Consider the following 13,158-nt stretch of genomic DNA (forward strand, 5'->3'; position numbering starts at 1 on the left):
CAAAAGTTTATGATTCTGGTGACTAGCAGAGAGGAGGGAGTGACAGCATATCTCTGGTCTCTCATGCCAGCTGAGAAAGCACTCTCTTCTGCTCTGATGCCTTCACTACCTTTTCTTAGCTTGGGAACCCTTGTCCTTATGCTCTGAGCTTATTCCCCTCCAGGAACAGAAACAGAAACAGACTGACACAGCCACTTTGCCTATCCCAGAAGCTCAGCTCCCCATTCCTTCTTTGCCCCTGCACAGAGGCCAAGAGTTCCCCCTGGTTCACTGTCTACGTCTGCTTGTCTCTGGTCTCCAGAGAGAAAGCTCAGAGAAAGGGGTAAGGTGGGGGTGGGAACACATGTGTATCTGTAAAACGGGTGGCTTCCGCCTCAGGACTGCTCCTCCACAGCTCTCAGGACAGGCTGTGCCCGCAAGGGGGTGCTTGGCCAGAGAAGTCCTGGCTGGCTTGCTCTGGGCAACTGGCCTGGTTGGCAGGCTGACAGCAGAGCCCTGCTCTGGCCGGGACCTTTGCCCCCTGCCTGATGGCCCTGGCCTGTGTTGCCATGGTCGCCCCTTAGTTTGGGTAAACAGAACTCTTCTTTCTCTTCCTTTGCAGCTTACTGACACCCAAGTGTCTCCCTAGAGATGGGCTGAAAGTTCAAGTGTCCAGGTGCCCCCCTACCTTGGGAAGGCACAGGATGGTGAGTCATTGAATTTAAGCCCATTTTTACTCCCTCACGGCTCTCTGGGTGGCCCGAGAACAGCCACTGTTCTCTCCCTTCTGCCCCACCTATGTCCTGCTGGAATTGGGAAGGGATGGAAAGAAGGGCTGGGACTCACTGGTCTATCAAACTAGGTAGTGGGGTGGTGGGCGGAGCCTTCCTGTCCTGGATTTCCTTCTTTGGGCTGTTTCCTGAGACCTCTGCAATCCCTGGTGTCAGTGAGAACAATCACTGCTTCTCTCCTCCCTTATCTTCTGGGTCCTTGGGGCCCTGGTGAAAGAGAGAAGATGGGAAAATAGGAATGTGCAGAGAGGAACTAGGGATCAGAGTGGAGAAGAGGATTCATCCTAGTAGACTAGAATCACAGGACCATTCATTCATTCATTCATTCATTCATTCATCCCACGAATCAAACAAGGTCCTGTGCTGGGTGCTGGGCGAAACAGAAACATGTAAAACATGACTCTGCTTTTCAGAGAGGGGATTGGCGCTGGTATGAGGTTCCTGGACTTGGAATCCAGAGACCCTGGGTTGAGCCCTGACTACCACTTGATGGACAAGTTACTTGTCTGAACCTTGGGCTCCTTATCTGTAAATAAGGATGGTGATATGGAACACTCAAGGTCATTGTGAGGATCAAATGAGAAAAATGTGGAAGATTGCCTCATTAGCCCATGTTCAGTGCATGTTCCATGCCTGTGGATCAGGTTTACAATCAGGGAGGGGTGCTCAGGCAAGTGTAACCCAGCCCCAGGGTGTAACAAAGATCCTTTTTTTGGGGTCTCTGTGGGAGTGGCAGCTTCCGGGCAGTAGTGTCTGGGGCAGGCTGTGTGGGGAGGTGCCTAGTGCATGATTTTCATTCATTAAATGTTTGCAGAATGAATGTGGAGTGCTGGAGCCAGGGCCTGAAGGAAGGGTAAGGTTTCAGCAGGTGCAGGTAACAGGGAGGTGCTTAGGAGGGAAGGACATAGCCCTGGAGCTGGGGCGGGGAGGCAGCTAGTGCCAGGCTCCTGAAAGGCTCAGCAGAGCAGCCAGATGAATTTGACCTTTATTCTGAAAGCAACGGAAGTTCTGAGCTAGGGAGTGGCAAGATCAAAGTGGTGTTTATAGGCGTTCTGTCTGACTGGGCACTGGGAGAGGACATTTTGGAGCAAGTGGGAAAAGTGGCGGGGGACAGGTACAGAGGGGCAGTGGGAGAGTGTGCACATGTCTAGGAGCCTCAGGTGAGGTGATGATATCATCTCCCTCTCCACTCTGCAGAGGGGCCATTCACACCAGCATGTCCCCAAGGCCCCTCTCACCTACCTGCCAAGAGGAGAAGAGAACATCTCGGGGAGGTGGAGAATTTCTCAGGGACACAGAGAAAGTCTCCTGCCTCCATGGACTCCAGGCTCAGCTCAGAGAAATGTGGTGGGAGGGGAGAGAAGAACAGGACAGGGGCCAGGACTGTGTCCCTTGCTTCTGTGCTCTCAGAGAGGAAAGTTAACTGCAGATTTTAAACCTAGAGAGGTAGATAATGGTGGCAGAAAGTGCAAGACCCTACTAGGCCCCAGTAAGAGCTGTGCATGATCCCCGAACTCAGTAGCAGAGGGCTAATTGAGATGACAGTGTTGTCTAGCCCTGGGACCTAACTTTCCCAGCTGGGAAATTTCTAGCCTGGGGCTGGCTGATAGGAATCTGAGATCCTTAGCCTTTGGTGGGACCAGTCATCCTGACCCATCTCTTCTCTCCCTTTGCTCCCATTTCATTTCCGGATGGAGCACACACTCTGGAATGACTCAGACATGCTGCCCAGGCCCCCAGGCCCCTGGAGCCCCAGCTCTGACTCAGTCTGAGCTCCAGGGAACTCAGAAATAGCTCTCCAGGATCTCTGGAAGTGGGAGATAAGATAAGATGGCCCAGGATAGCTCCTTCTCAGTGAGGCAGTCTGTTGCATATCCAAGGAGTAGTGTACCTCTAGGGCTTATTCAACCTTCCCCAGGAATTACAGATGGGCTGGGAGCACTAATTTCAGAACCCTGCTCAGCACCTCCTCCCCCAAGGTCATCTCCTCACCAATGTGGCCTTGTTCTGTCTTGTCCTTTGAGGCCTCTGCTCCTGCTCTTCTCTGTTTCTTGGCTTCTGGGCAGGCCTGACCAGGTCTGGGTCTGAGTGAGAAGACATCTAGCATAGCTCCTTTTTCAAAGGTGCATCCCCTTTCCTGGTCACTCCTTTCTGCTACTGCTGCTACTTCTCGGGTTAGCCAGTCCTTCCTTTTAGTCTATCCTTTCCCTTCCTTTCAATGTGTAAAGGAGAGGATGCTCTTCTGTTCGTTGGCTATTCCTGCAGCGGGAGAGAACTAAGACTCCAGAGTAGAGTTGAGGGTGTGCTGTGTCACAGGGGCCCTATTACGGGGGGAGGGAGGTGACAGACAGGAGTAAGGGTGAATTGTTGGAGAAGAGTTTGTAGTTTGCTTCCATCACTGTATGAGTTCTATAAGGAACTTTCAAGGAGGCAAAAAACATCTCTTACAAACATTATCATCATATTCTTTATTTTATATATGAGAGAACAAAAGCTGAGAGTGCAAATTGAGTATGACTTCAAGTGTAAGACTTTCCTCACTACATGGCAATCACTCTGGGAAATTCACACTCCCTAAAAGCTAATTAATTTAAATGCAATTAAAGGAATTTTAGAAATAAATGGTACTGTTCCTTCATTATTCAGATGAGACAATTATAGCTCAGAGAGGGGAAGTGACTTGTCCAATGTTACACAGCAATTTGGAGACTGAGTGGAAACTAAAAAACAGATTACTTGATTCCCAAATTTGTGTTTTTCTGCTACTCTGCATTGTTCCAAGAATTGTTGAAAATAATTCTCAAATTTAAATTAATTTAATCTCATTTTGTCTTTGTCACAAATCGTAGAGCTCTTTGGAGGTGATGGAATTTGCAGAAGTGAAAGGACTTGAGGGCATGTGGGTGCACAGGATGAGTGGGGGGTGCAGAGAGCTGGAAGATTAGCTAGCAAGCTTGCACTGCTCAGTTGCCTTGGGGTTCCTGGGTCTCCCCAGATCAGCAGGCCTTCTGGAAGGCATTTTTCTTTATCCGAGGGGCTGGCTGACAGAGTCGAAGCTTTCTTGCTGGCCTGGAGAATCTGCACTCCTATCTCCTGCATCTCTCAGCTGTCTCTGGCTACACCCAGTGGACTGGGAAACCTAGCTTTGGGTTTCTGAGCTAGAAGAATTGGTTGAATTCTGGTCCTCGCACTTAGGTTCTGTGTGATGTTAGGAAATGTTCTTAGTTTCTGAGATTCCCTATCTTAATCTGTAAAATGAAACTATTTGTACCTCCTTTATAGGTTTAATTATGGGGAATAAAGGGGCTCATAAAGAGTCTGTGGTGTGGGGTGTGCTTGGAATATGGTACCATCTTGAAGGGGTGGGGAGAGAGGGAGATGGAAGGCAAGCAGGTGAGACATGCCTGTGGAGGCAGACAGGGTCCAGTTCTGCCTTTCCCATTTGCTACTGCTAGAGCACAAACTATTCTTTTTTTTTTAAATTTGTTATTAAGGTATTATTGATATACACTTTTATGAAGGTTTCACATGAAAAAACAATGTGGTTACTACATTTACCCATATTGTCAAGTCCCTACCCATACCCCAGTGTGGTCACTGTCTATCAGTGTAGTAAGATGCCACAGATTCACTATTTGCCTTCTCTGGAGCACAGACTATTCATAACCTTGAGGCTCTTTCCTCAGCTCTGAAACGGAGTTAAAAAAAATTTTTTTTTTATCCAAATTTTATTTCATAGCTTCTGCAAGGATTAAAAGTTGTCATTATCTTAAGGGAACTCTTAGGCCATTTGGGGTGCCTGGACCCACACCCAGCTCTAGGAGACCAGGTCAGAGGAGGAATACCGGATCAGAGACAAGCTGGAAGGCTGGGGGAGAAGCCTAGGAGGGAAGGTCCAGGAGGGCTTCCTGAAGGAGGTGTATGGGGTGGAGCCAGGCTGCAGGGACAGAAAGAGGAGGAGGTTCTCTGGTCTGATGAACTGCCCAAGTGGAGAGAGTTTGTGTAGGCACTGGCTGCCAAGTGGACCAGAGTCAGGCCCTGGTGGGGAAGGAGCTGGGGGTGGAGGGTCAGTGTGGCTGGACGTGGAAGCCATGAGGACCATGGGCCCAGGGATCTAGGAGGGGCCCAAGGAGCCTGACCTCTGCAGCTGGACACTTCTGAGCCAGAAGCACTGGTCTGGGTGGGGCCCTCCTCTGCATCTCATGTTCTGGAGGCTGCTTCTGCTGCTCAGGCTTCTCTAGGTTCCTAAGATGGTCGCCTGGGAAACCTGGGGAGGCAAGGATGGAGAGGGGACAGTACAGCCTTGGGGAATAGATAGGCTCAGCCTGGAATTCTGCTGGGAACACAGAAACACACACTGCATTCTGTTGCTATGGGAGCTTGCCTAACACTTCCCTGAGGCTAAACTGGCCTGGGCTGGCCCAGGCCCAGCCTATTCCAATGTTCCAGGTCTGCAGGCTTGCTTTAAGACTTATGAATAGGTCTCTGTGTCTTGCTTTGGGGTTATCTTAGCCCTTAGAGACCAGGGAATCCGGGAGGTAGGTTGGTTATTTATTGGCTGGTAGGTAGTGGGGCTTTCTTTCACCTGAGCTACTCTGATTCTCTCCGTTATTTTCTCTCTTATAGACATGCGCATGATGGTGCTGAGTCAATCACCTGTGAGTACATTCATTGCATGTTGATGGAATGCCTGCTAGATATGCTCTAATGCTGCTAACAAAACAGTTACGGTCCCTGCCTTGATGGAGCTTTCCTTTTGATGAGAGAGGTCCCCTAAGTCTGTCAGAATCCTTAAATGAGGAGAAGTAGTTTAGAGGTTCAACAAATACTAATCGAATGAAGGTAATATTTATTTTTTTGGATTGCTAAATAAAATAAACATGTTTCTGGGTCATGTCTCCTGGGTTGCATGATACAGCTTCCCTTGATGGAGAGAAATGGACTTGCCTCTAAGACAGCATCCCTGGAAAGAGCATGTTCAGGCTTTGGACTCGCCCCAGACTTGAGGTCAAGTCTTGAAGGACTTTCAGTTTCCTTATCTGTAAAATGTTACCTTTCTCTTGGATTATTAAGATTGCAAATAATATATATTTGCAATAATAAATAATAATATGGAAAGAGATCTGACACTTAGTGGGAACCCAGTAAAGGAGAGCTGCTATCATTATTATCATCATTCCCACCACCACTACCATTGTGGGCAGGGAAAGAAGCCCTATGTTGAAAGTTGGGGAAGGGAAGTGGGTGTCAACAGGTAGGGCTCGGTTTGCATGGCTAGCTCCCTAGGAATTGCATTTGCAAGCTTCTGTTTTGCATGGTCACAGATTTTTGTGTGCTATCCCTTTATTACTACCTTATAGGCGCCTCCTGATAGCTCCAGCTACCATCTCTCTCCAGTTACCCTCACCCCTTCTGAGCCAGGGCTTTCTCCCGCCTGAGCACCTACTGTGGATGGGACAGGTTCTGCAGAGGACACAAAAGATTCACGAAACACTGTTCCATCGTGCTAGAGGAATACCAGGCCTTAAATTCTTACAAGGCAAATCTGCAAACACAAATTCCATGGAGGGTGGTGTTGAAGGTGGTGAAGGGAAACTGCACTGAGGAAGGTTTTGGGAAAGAGAGGGGGATAAGCAGGAGGGGTGGTGCGATCCAATCAAACTAGCAGCTGAAAACCTGCAACTATCAGGCACTCTTCCTTATCTAATGTTCATAACAGTCCTTTTAGGTAGTTATTATCTCCATTTTCAGCTGAGGAAAAGGAACTTCAGAAAGATTAAGTACCTTGTCCAATGTGACACAGTTAGGAAGTAGCTCCAAAATTTTTCTGATGGTGTTCACTGTCCCTGGGATCTCAATCCCACCTGTGTGCAGAGCAGTAGCTATGCCTGAACAGGCCTGGGGGCAGTCCCACAAGCGAGCAGTCCACGAGGTTCAGATTTAAGTTATTCCCTTGGCAGCTGTGTGAAGTGGGCACTTTTCTCTCCCTGCTTGGCAGCGCCTCTCTGAGTTTAGATGGGGTGAAGTGAAGTGTGCAGACTTCACTCTCTGGGAGCTCCTTCTTACTGGTTCTAGTGGTACCCCTCTGGCCATGCTGATGAATGTCCCTTTCTCCTCCCGGCAAGGAGGTGGTGTCTCTTCTTCTCCAGGGCTTGCTTGCACTCCCAGCTCCCGCAGCTGTGTCTCTGCAGAATGTGGCTTCTATATTCCTTCACTTCCCCTGTGTTTCCTTGTATAGGCTCCAGTTTCCTCCTAAGACTCCAGGTCCCTCCTAAGAGTCAGATAAGAGCCAGCCAAACACTGTTCTCCAGGTGTGGCATGATCAGCGGGGAGAGAAAATGGGGAGAGAAATGTGTCTGCTGCTGAGGACCACACAGGATTTTATGACATCTTATCATGCTGCTGCTAGAGTGAAGGTGTGCTTGTGCACATGTGTAATGAGCAAAGGTAAGGGAGCGAGTGTAAACTGCTTGATCAGGGGAGGGTCTGTGCATCCACTCAGTGGCATCTGCTCTGGGCCAGCACCCCACCAATCAGAGGCTGGCACAGAGATAGGAACCAGATCTAGATGCTAGAGGACCTTGCCCTGTCCACAAGGAGCTGTGGTCTGATGCAGGCAGGATGAACTCAATGGCAGGGGTCAACCCAGTGGCTCATGGCAAGTGCGTGTGCCAGTCTGGCTGGAGCCGAAGGTGCTAGGGTCCAGCAGGGAGTTACCACAGTGCATCTGAGTCACCTTCTTGCTTCCCCTAACCTTGGTCTCAGCCATGCAATCAACTGCCACATCTAGTTTGTTCTTTCTTCTTGATTCCATCCCTGTCTTCCTGCCCTCACTGCTCCTACCACACCAAGGCCTGCTCACTTGCATTCTGCATTAGCCCTCTTTTTAGTTTCCTGCCTTCAGTTTTTGCACCTACCACCTAACTAACATACCACGGCTCACTTAATCTTTGTAAAGCACTGCTTTAACCATGTCACCCTTCTGACCCCCACCTTCACTGGCCTCTGCAACCTACAGGATGAACTTTGGCCTCGGAACCCTCAGTCCCACCTACCTCTTCACCACCTAGTCTTTCTGTTCCATGGGAATCCTGTTCCTGTGCAATGACTCATTGCATTTCCAGATCTTTCCATCTATGTCTGTTTTCTAAACTCAACTCAATCAAGCCTAAACCCATTTTAAACAGCTCTTCCCTGCCTCTGAAGTCCTATAGCATACATCTGAACAACTAATTTATCTGAAATTAACATTTTGTTTGTAGGGTACAGAAGATAGACTTTGGCCAGGCAATATTTACATTCATACAAGGGCTCAGTGTGTACACTGATATCTTTATACCCCTGCAGTCTTCTAGATTTCCACATCTTCCTTGTGTACATTTGGGTTATTGTAGGTCACAAACATCTGTTGTTCTTATCTGTCAACATCTCTCCTTCTTCTTTTTTGGTGAAACACCTTTCTGCCCCTTTTTTATGTAGTTTGGGTGAGCATGACCACCTCTTTCCAGCAACCAGCTGCATGAACCCATCTAGTCAAAATGTGTGTATTCTGCTGAGCAGGTGCCGTAAGTCAGCCCAGTGAGAGTCAGCCTGGGAAATCCAGCAGGAAGGACTGGGAAAGAGGCAGTCCCTTGGTCATCATCCTCACCGCAGCATGGAAGTGGTCTGCCTCTGAAGGAAACCAACACGGAGGAAAACAGAGTCAAGAGAAGTAGAGAAAGATGGTACTAATGCTGTCATTGAGCCCTTCATCTGGCTATGCCAAAAGCCAGAGGCCCTCCTGAGGTTTCCATTGTGTGAGCAAATAAACGATCTCTTATGCTTAAGCGCATTTGAGTTGGGTCTCAGTCACTTGCAATCAAGGGTTCTGAGCAATAATGTGTATGTGTGTGTTTGGATGATATGACTCTGTGTGTGTGCATGAGTCTGTGCATGCATGAGAGAGAGAGAGAGAGAGAGAGAGAGATGAGGGTAACAGAGCGACTGACTAGCTGTGAGGGGGTGTGGGGACAGAGGGGACTTGTGGCATGTTTGTTCTGCCAGAGCACCTGGTTCCCGTGTGCCCGAGGGCAGGGACCTAGCTTTATATTTATCCATACCTTGGTAGAACCCAGCCATCATTAGCTTCTACCCTTAGGAGAAAATCCTCATTGTTTTCAGCCTGAAGCCAAATTCCTTAGAATCCTTGAGTCATATATATATAATCATAAAACTTTCGTTGATGTTGGTGGGGGAGTCAGAAATATCCAAGGCTATTTAGACCAACCCCTAATATTAGAGGAGGAAACCGACACTCAGGTTATTTTATTTTATTTTTTTATTGCTTGTTACTTCCTTCTACTCCAGCAGGTAGGGCCCGGGTGGGGAGGGCCGAAATGAATTGTTTATTGATAGGGTACAGAAGGCAGCTTTGGGGAAGCTCACTTTTGAGGAGACTCCCCCGCCCACCTCAGTGTGCTGCTTTTATGGTGGGTGATTAATCCCAGGCTTTGCCTAGATACCTGGGCATTTATGGCTTCCAGCTCTGACGGGTGCCCTTGATTCTTGAGTCTTCTCTCCAGGGCGGGCTGGGGGTTAGCTGTTGTACCCTCTTCCTTCTTGTTCCACTCTCAGCTCTTTACTTCACCGAAACAGACTGGTTTCCCCAAGCCAAAGTTTCCCAGGCAGGTTGTCTGGCCATATTGGCTGTGCCAAGAGTGGGCTGTAACTATGACAGATTGGTGTGTTCCAGTGAGGCCTGGGGTGGCCATAGCCTCTGGCTTGCCCACATCTGGTGCCAAGTAGACCCTTTCATTTATGCCAGCCCGCCATACATAAATGATCTTTTCATATGTAAGCCATGGTCCAAGGCAGGGAATGGTGTACCGTGGGTGGGGTGGGATGAGATATGAGACCAGGAGAACACCTCTCAGAGGACCACACCTTGCCCCTGATTTTTCAGGATGCCACCAATGTTGCGTGACTTTCTCTTCTGTTCTAGGCAAGGGAAGGGTCACTGTTCCTGTGTATCAGGAAGGCAAGAAAGGGGCCCTTCTTTTCACCCAGGGGCTGGGATGGGGGCTGGGCTAGTGTGTTAAGAGTGGGCCTTAACCTGTGACTCTGGCAAATCTGGGGTGTCAGGGCATTCAAAGGTTCTTGTCCAACCCCTCATGTTATGAGTTTTTAAAGAGGTGCTTGGGGGTTGTTTTTCAGACTCCTAGATTTTTTTTGAGGAATTGGAGCTTGGGGGAGTAGAATGAAAAATAGAGACTCAGAAGTTTCCATCCCAGACAAGACTCACATCAGGCAACATGGAGGTGAGGGAGCTCACCTTAGCACCATCCCACAAGGTTCCCCTGCCTCCTTGGGGGGCCCTCGAGCCCAGTGCCGACACTTTCCTCCTCTTCCCATCAGAGTGCACTGTCCTCAGGTCCTCTCAGTCCTCTGCTAGTGCCAGCTTGCTCATCCAAGGCCACACTACTCTTCTCACCCCCTGTCATTACACGGAAGTAAGATGTAGTAGTTAGGAACACGGAGAAAAAGCGACACTGCTGTGTGACCTTGGGCATGCTCTTATGTGGTCAAAATGGTGATTATGGCACCTACTTTATAGGGTTCTTATGAGGATTAAGTGATATTAATATTTGTAAGGCAGTTTTTGTACTATATAAGTATTATTACTACAGTAATAAAATAAAGTGGCACTAAGTGTCACCTGCCTGGCTCTCTCAATACACAGTGAAGGTTATTAGGGGCCCAGTTCCCTCAGAGCTTTTCCATCAGGTGCCCAGAATATAGTCAGCTATCAACATACTTAATTAATGGCTAAGGACTCCTCATGGCCTCTTTTCAGCAGGAACCTTCAGGATACATTTTGCCTTGACCAAAGCAGGCCTTCACCTGTACCTGTAACTGGTGTGAAAGGAGCCAAAAAATTGTCTCCCCAAATGTTTTAGGCTAGTGCCTGATTAGTGAATGAGTGGGTGAATGAAAACAGGAGGGAATCAAGGCCCTGCGTCCCTGCCCCATTCCCACAATGGACAATAGTTCCATTGCCAAGCAGCCCAGGTGAGGTAATTCTCAGGGCTGGAGGGTGGGGGTGGGCTGCAAGGGACTGTAGCTGGTCCCCAGGTCCTTCCTGCTCCCTCCTCCCTCCTCAGCTCCTATCCGCTCACCTGGTCACACCTTTAGGAAAGCTTTTTCCCTGGCAGTGGAGCCATGGGGAGCCTGTGTGACTCCTTCCTTAGGGCTCTTCCAGGGACCCAGCCCCCTGGGAAGCATTCTCCAATGACTCCCGCCTTCCGTTTCCCATCACTCCAGTCCCCTGAACTGCTGTCCTCACTGCCCGTATTTTGGTGCTTGCTCAGCTTGTCTGGGTCCCGGGCCAGCATGGTGCAGTGGCAGGCTCTGGCGACCAGCCACTCTGTGTAGTCCTCCCTGAGGAACAGGCATGTCATCCTTTCTAAGTGGGGACTCTTCTGTGCTCGGGGTCTGGGCTCTGGCTTTTTTCCTCTGGGGATGGGAGAAGAGTGGGTACTTGGAGGTCTTGGTGGAGCTTAAAGCCTTGGGCTCAACCCTGGATGCATGGAGGAAACTTCCAGAAAATGAAGATGGAATGCAGCCTGGGTGATGTCTGTGCACATGCTCCAGACAGAGAGCCTGAGTGAAGGGGAAGACTCTGTAAAGGTTCAGAGCCAGTAGCCCCAAGATGTGCTACTGCGACCTGCAGATTATTTCAAGCTGAAAAAAGTCAAGGCCTAATGACTCAGGAAGAAACTTTGACCTCCCCCTAACTGCCCAGAAGAATTTAGAGGACCTGTTCCAGGAAGGCAGCTTTCACCATAGATAGCAATTGCATGATATGCAGTAGGGGTGGTAGAAGGGGAGGAATGTGGCTGAGTCTGTTAAAATTCCTCTGTACATCCCATTGTTTCTGTGTGGCCTAGCAAACATTTGTCTGCTCAACATTTACTCTTTTCCATCCTCCTGCAAATTGCTTTCCTTACCTTTGAAGTCCCAAACCCCTGCCCCCTTCTTAGTTCAGGATGACAAACACCTCATTTTGCCCAATCCTCTTTGGAATGTCTCATGTTTATGTGGATTCCCCACACTTACGTGATGTAATTAGGTTTGATTTTTCTCTTGTTAATCTCTCTCATGTCATTTGAATTCTCAGACAAGCAATAGGAACTTGGAAAGATAGAGGAAAAAATTTCCTCCCCAACTGAACCCCAGCTGGCTCCTTCCCACCACTTACTGAGCATTGACAGCCCAGGTAGCGGATGGCCTCTTCAGGTTTGGGATCCGTGGAGGTGAGGGTGCGAGGATGTGAAGGTGGGCAGGAGACGGCATCACCTCCTGGCTGTTGGGTGAAAGCCTCCTTCCTCCGCAGTAAGGCTTTACTTTGCTGCTCTTCTCTCCAGACTTGTCTAATAACTTCTAATCAGGTCTCCTATCAAAATCAAAACTTCAGGTCAGAGAACATTTGTAGATGCCTAATTGCCTGGGTAAATCTCTATAGAATGGTGGGACACGGATCAAAGGCTCTCAGAGTGGGGAGGATTTGGAAGTTCTAGTCCAATCCTGTCCCTGAAGAAGGGATCCTCCTACAGTGAACCCAGCTGACAGCTAGCTGATCAGCAAGCCTTGGTTTCAGTTTTTCTAGGCACAGGACCTTCCTGTGCTCCAGGCAGTCCATTCCCATTCTGGCTGGTTTTAATCATCAGAGTTGCCAATTATCAGGAATTAAAAAAGTCCTCACTTACCAGCAATGACATTGTGGCCTTGAGGAACACAGCACAAAAATCAACAATGAAATCACCTTTATTATTCATGATGTGACTTACTGATGGGCATTCCTACCATCTGTGGCTTTCCACTTAAACTAATTGTTCTTGCTGCCAACCTGCTAAACTCAGCTATTTCTATGTCAACAGTACTATTTTAAGTTGCCCATCTTTTAAAGTGTTTCCAATGTTTTGGGGACAGTGCCCCAGTTTCTCACCTAGAGGTGGAGACCTTTTTACTTTCAGCATCTAAACAAAACCTTCCCTCCTCTCTCCTGACCCCGATGCTGGCTCACAAGGTCCCAGCTTTGTATACGTGGCTAATTTATGCTTTGTGGGCTTTTTTTTTGGTAACAGCTTTGTTGAACTATTATTCACATACCATGTAATTCAACCATTTGAACCATACAATTCAATAAATTACCTTTGGTATTTTCACAGGCTTGTGCAAAACCATCACCAGGATCAAATTTAGGATATTTTCATCACCTCCAAAAGAAACCCTGTACTCTTTAGCAATCACCTCCATCCTCTCCAGCCTGGACATTTCATATAAACAGAATCGTGCACTCTGTGGCCTTCTGAGACCAGCTTCCTTCCGTTAGCGTAGTGTTCTCATCCAC

At 48.5% G+C, this 13,158-nt stretch overlaps 2 long non-coding RNA genes across 3 annotated transcripts; one reads left to right on the forward strand and one right to left on the reverse strand.

The window, feature by feature from the left end:
- Nucleotides 1-573: 573 nt before the first annotated feature.
- LOC108402977 (uncharacterized) lies at nt 574-8,596 on the forward strand. 2 transcript variants are annotated; one of them, XR_001854575.3, is made up of 4 exons: nt 574-686; nt 5,397-5,428; nt 7,009-7,217; nt 8,250-8,596. It is a non-coding gene; the product is annotated as an uncharacterized lncRNA (long non-coding RNA). The 2 variants fall into 2 exon arrangements; XR_012121769.1 differs by lacking the exon at nt 574-686 and adding an exon at nt 5,169-5,308.
- A 506-nt stretch (nt 8,597-9,102) lies between these two features.
- LOC118967312 (uncharacterized) lies at nt 9,103-12,198 on the reverse strand. Its single transcript, XR_005054229.1, has 3 exons — nt 12,007-12,198; nt 10,081-10,242; nt 9,103-9,477 (listed from the first exon to the last, which is right to left on the reverse strand). It is a non-coding gene; the product is annotated as an uncharacterized lncRNA (long non-coding RNA).
- Nucleotides 12,199-13,158: the final 960 nt, after the last annotated feature.

This window comes from Manis javanica, chromosome 10, assembly GCF_040802235.1.
Source record: "Manis javanica isolate MJ-LG chromosome 10, MJ_LKY, whole genome shotgun sequence".
In the NCBI taxonomy this organism is placed as follows: domain Eukaryota; kingdom Metazoa; phylum Chordata; class Mammalia; order Pholidota; family Manidae; genus Manis; species Manis javanica.